Here is a 5,712-nt window from a genome sequence, read left to right on the forward strand (position 1 = left end):
TAAGGAAATGCCCGGACTAGATCCTGACCTAGTCTCCCACTATCTTGATGTGTTCCCAAACTCCAAGCCAATTAAGCAAGCTGCTCGAAAATATCATCCAGATCTCGAAGAGAAAATTAAGGAGGAGATTGAAAAACTTCAACAGGCTGGTTTCATCCGGCCAATACAGTACCCCACGTGGTTAGCAAACATCGTGCCAGTAAAGAAGAAGAATGGCCAAATCAGAGTATGTGTAGACTTTCGAGATTTGAACAAATCTTGCCCGAAGGATGAATTCCCTCTTCCTCACATCGACACCCTCGTGGATACTACCTCGGGACACCAGATGTTCTCATTCATGGATGGATTCAGTGGATACAATCAGATTAAGATGGCTGAAGATGACGCAGAAAAGACTGCTTTTAGAACACCTCTCGGAAACTTCTTCTATACAGTCATGCCTTTCGGACTCAAGAATGCCGGTGCAACTTACCAAAGGGCTATGACTGCAATCTTTCATGACATGATCCATCATGAGGTGGAAGATTATGTTGATAATCTAGTGGTAAAATCCAAGAAAGAAGAAGACCATCTCCGAGACCTTGAGAAGGTATTCAAGAGGTGCCAGAAATTCAAAATGAGGATGAATCTTCTCAAATGTGCTTTCGAGGTGACGGCCGGGAAGTTCCTCGGGTTTCTTGTACATAGGCATGGTATCGAGGCAGATGAAGACAAGGTCAAGTCTATCAAAGCAATGCCTCCCCCAAATTCTCATAAGGAGTTAAAGAAGTTCCTCGGGAAGGTGTCTTATATTCGGAGGTTTATCCCAGCACTGGCAGAGATCTCTGCGCCTTTCGGTTCATTGTTAAAAGAAGATGCCAAGTTCGAGTGGAACCAGGAGCACCAAAAGGCCTTCGAGAGAATCAAGGCAACCTTGACCTCGCCTCAGACCATGATAGCCCCGCAGCCCGGGGTGCCTCTAATGTTGTACTTAACTTCAACCCCCAAGTCCATAGGGGCATTATTGGTCCAAGATGTAGATGGAGCAGAACGCCCGGTGTATTACATCAGCCGGAAGATTCGAGGAGCAAAAGTCCGATATACTCCGGTAGAGAGACATTGTTTAGCTTTGGTATTCACTGCCCAAAAGCTCAGACATTACTTCTTAGCACACCAGATTCAGATTGTTACTAAAAGTGATCCAATCCGATACCTCCTCAGCAAGCCTGCTCTAACCGGGAAGGTGGCAAGATGGTTGTTAGCACTGGGTGAATTCGAGATCACATGTGTAGCCCCCAAGGCGATCAAAAGCCAAGCCTTAGCTGATCTCCTTGCTCAATTTCCAAGTGGTGACTATGAACCAGTGAATGAAGAATTAAGAGGAGAGGTGCATGCAGCTATGGCTTCCGAGGAAAGCTTCTGGACATTGAGCTTTGACGGAGCAGCAGCAGGAGGTAAAGGAGGAACCGGGATAGTCCTTACAAGCAAAAGTGGGGAAAAGTTATATTTGTCTTATAAACTGGATTTCCATTGTTCGAATAATGAAGCCGAGTATGAGGCTCTTATGTTAGGCTTGATAGCAACTGAGAAGCACAGTATCAAGAAAATTTGGATCCGGGGGGACTCAAAGTTGATAGTGAAGCAAGTTTCAGGACAGTTCGTCTTAAAGGAGCCTGCCTTGGCCACATATCGAACAACAGTCCGAAGGCTTCTTGACAAATTTCAGAAGGTCGAAATAGAGCATGTGCCTCGTTCCGACAACAAGTTTTCAGACGCCCTCGCTACATTAAGGGCAGGAGTTGATATCCCAGAGGAGGAGGCGACAATTATTATCAAGAAGAGAATAGAACCTTTAATAATACCCGAAGACAAAGACCTTCCGGAGGACTAGAGAGGAGAAGTCCTCGAACAACTCGGAAGCAAAGTTAGAAAACTGACTATGGCCAAGCTTGCCCAATTCACAATTATTCAAGGTGAACTTTACTTCCGAGGAGGTACCGGATTCCTAGCCCGGTGTGTTGGCCAACAAGAAGCGAGCTTCCGACTACAACAGATCCATGAAAAGTCTTGCGGAGATGTGGATATCAGTCTGTACAGAAAGATCCAAAGACATGGCTATGATGGTGCATGATGGCCACAACCCGAGCAGCTGGTGAAAGTTTTCCAAATGATCTTGCAACTCTAGGGGCAAATTTCAACATTCCGTGGAAGAAGTCTATCTATGACATTTACAGTTTGTATTTACTACATTGTCCAAGAAGTTCTATCTTTCTTATGTTATGAAGAAATTTATTTCCTCTATATTATGTATCTCCATTAGAAGTTATTTTCTCTACATTGTATATCTTCATTGTGTTATGTTGCTTGAAACAGTTTTCAATTTTTGTTGCCCCTCAAAGAAGAAAAAGGAACGGTAGACTCAGTTACCAACCTGAAGGGAGTTTTCTTGACACAGTAGAAGTATACTTCCACTCGGACCTCCGAAGAGCAGCCATGGCTTCCATCAATGCAAGCTTTGAGGGTCTTTCTTGCTGAAGTAGAGTGTGTGCTCCCACTCGGACTTCCGAAGAATAGCCCTTACTTCCATCAATACGAGCTCCGAGGATCTTTCTTTTCAAAGTAGAGTGGACTCTTACTCGAACTCCCGAGGGATAGCTTTTGCTTCCATTAGCTGCCGAAGTAGAAGTGCGCATCCACTCGGACTTCCGAGAGACAGCCTTGTTTCTGCTCGGACTTCTGAGGGAGAGCCTTCCAAGGGACAACTCTTGCTCTCATTAGTGCGGGTCCGAAGAACAGCCCTTGATTTCATCAATACGAGCTCCGAGGGTCTTTCTTTTCAAAGTAGAGTGGACTCTTACTCGAACTCCCGAGGGATGGCCTTTGCTTCCATTAGCTGCCGAAGTAGAAGTGCACATCCACTCGGACTTCCGAGGGACAGCCTCGTTTCTGCTCGAACTTCTGAGGGACAGCCTTGCTTCTGCTCGGACTTCTGAGAGACAGTCTTTACTTCTGTTGGTGCAAGCTTGGTAGACTCGGTTATCTTCCAGAGGAATCTTTCTTGCCAAAGTAGGGTGTGTCCTACCGTCGGACTCCCGAGGGACAGTCTTGCTTTTGTTCGGACTTCCGAGGAACAGCCCTTACTCTCATTAGTGTGGGTTCCAAGGGCCCCGAGGACGTGGATTTCAATCAAGAATTTATTTGTCTGAAATAGTAAAACCAACAAATGAGACAAACAATATCAATTTCAAATCATGATTCAGGCATTATCAGAATGGGGCAACATCAACAAATAATAATTATCTATTTAAGCTACAACAATTTTATTACTCTGAGCAAGTTCATGAAAATGCAACTATCAAGTTTTTGTCTCTCCGGGCTGGTTCCTCTCAAGCCGACGTAAAACTACAACGGTCACACAAAAATTTTGGCATCAGCTATGTATTTCCCAAGCATCCACAAGTTAAACAAACAACAATATATCATCTTTATTATTCAACGAGAGGAAGAGGGAGCCGAATTTCATACTCACAAATTTGGGACTGTTAGAGAGGTGAAGTCCGAAGCCGATGTTGGAAATATAAGCTGAAATCAGAGAGGCTTTACAGATTGTAATCAACAAGACTGGGCTAGGCTTGGCAGGACCACACACGTTGCGTTGAGTGGGCGAACGTGCGTGGTCGGCGTCGGACAAGTTGAAGCCGGAAGCAACGCTGGTACCACAGAAGAGTCAGCAACCACACACGTTGCGTTGAGAGGGCGAACGTGTGTGGTGTGCGTTGGAACCGTCGAAGTCAACAATGATTGGGGCTGGAACCAGTGAGTGTAAAGCAAGGCCAAGATCTATGTATTCAGAGCTTTGAAAAATGTTGCTAAGCCAGGAGGGCACACCAACGATGAGCCAAACAGCGTCAGGCAAGGCCACACACGACGCGTTGAACGGGCGACGTGTGTGGTTTGCATTGGACCGTCAAAGCCGAAGGAAGAGTTTCAGCAAAGAGAGGCCGATGGTAGGCTGGTTCGGTCTTGGCGCAAGGTATCAAGCGTGACATCATTCCTATCACATCTCCACCCTTGACATCAATATTTCAATGCAAGCATCAAGTATTCTATTAATATTAGAATGGCCAACACAAGTGCCTGAAAAAAAAAATGAAGCTCAATATTCAACATAATCCCATCGTGCCTTCTCTCAAATGATAAAAGCCAACAAGCCATATTCAAGTCAAGTTCATCAATAGAATTTCGTAGCTCAGACATGGATTTGAAATCTGTTTTCTTCAAGTTATATAAATCGGGGCAGGTTCAATAGTGTATTACCCATCTCAGGCCAAAATTGCAAAATTCAATATCTGGGCATTTTACTTCTCTCAGTGACCAAGCAATTAATATGGGTTTAACAGAGTCTTATTCTCTTTCTCAAAGAAAAAAAAAAAAACAATGAGCAGCAATCAACAAATCAAAATCAGCACCAAGGATAGTCGGAATAGTTCGGCGATGGCACAGACAGTGAATAAGAATGGACATGGACAGACCGACGATCACCTCAGCATTCGTGAGCTTGCTCAGATCTGGCAAATTCGAAGCCTTAAACGCTTCATTAGACGGTGCAAAAATCGTCAATCCAGTATTCACAACCTTCCGATACACATTCAACACACCAGTCTCCACAATCAACGACGCAAAAGTTATACACCCAGCCTTCACAATCACATCAGTGATATTCACATCGGAAGCCGACCCAGCCGACGAATTCAAAATCCCGGGCGCAATGATCAGCTCGCTGATCTCCAAAACCGCAATACTATACGGTACTTTCTTCACCTCTTTAATGTAAGTAGAGTCGAGAGCTGATCCCGGAGCCGCCGATCGGAATCCAACCTTGCCGCCTTGTAAGTCGGTGATGTTGACGAAGCCGACTCCGTTTTCAGCTTCGCCGGTGGTCTGGTAGAGAGTGGTGACGGTGGCGGTGGCGAGGTCGTGGAGCTTGGCAGCGTCGAAGTAGTCGAGGAGGATGTGGATGCTGAGTTCGGCTTTGACGATTGAGAGGGGGTGTTTGGATGCGAGGATAGACATGGACATTTCGTTGAGAACCAGGACTGTGATGGTCTCGCGACTGTTGATTTCGTCACAGAGCCTTGTTTGGGTGAGGTAGCTGTTGAAGAGAGTGTAGTCTGGGAAGGAAGAAAGGATCTCTGTGATGTTGTGAGCTTTCATGGTGGGAATGGTGATGATGAGAGAGAGTGTGAGGATGAGGATGGCAGAGACGGAGACTGGAGATGCAATGGAGGTCAGTGAGCAGATTGTTCCTGAAGAAAAAGCTGGGTTGGTCTTGTTCAAGAAGAAGAAAAGCTGGGTTAAAGAAAGAAAGAAAGAGGAAGGTTGATTGATTTCGGCGGCTCATCAAAAAGAAAAGTTTGTGAGATTTAGGGTTTTGAGCCATTTCTTTAAATAAATAAAAAAAGGGTGTGATGCATGGAATATGGCCTCAGATATTCTTAATATATATATGCATGTATATATATATTAAAAAAAAAAAAAAAATCCAACCCATTTCTAAGCCCATAAAAAAAGTGTTTAGACGTAAAAAAAAAAGGGGGGGTTTTGTATTTTTCAATACTTGAAAAAAAGGGGGGGTTTTGAGCCCACTAAATTATTTAGGCCCAATAGCCCAAGATTAGTGGGCCCGAATTTATCGCAAGTCCAAGACTGGCGGGACCAGATTTATCACCATCA

General features: G+C 44.7%; 1 pseudogene across 1 annotated transcript; it reads right to left on the reverse strand.

Moving 5' to 3' along the window:
• Window positions 1–2,323: 2,323 nt before the first annotated feature.
• Window positions 2,324–5,263, reverse strand: LOC145824634 (fasciclin-like arabinogalactan protein 8 pseudogene; annotated as a pseudogene). Its single transcript, XR_014366467.1, has one exon. The product of XR_014366467.1 is annotated as a fasciclin-like arabinogalactan protein 8 pseudogene (transcript).
• Between the last annotated feature and the right edge of the window lie 449 nt (window positions 5,264–5,712).

The sequence above is a fragment of the Camellia sinensis genome, chromosome 4, assembly GCF_055761805.1.
Source record: "Camellia sinensis isolate YWXY chromosome 4, ASM5576180v1, whole genome shotgun sequence".
Lineage (NCBI taxonomy): Eukaryota > Viridiplantae > Streptophyta > Magnoliopsida > Ericales > Theaceae > Camellia > Camellia sinensis.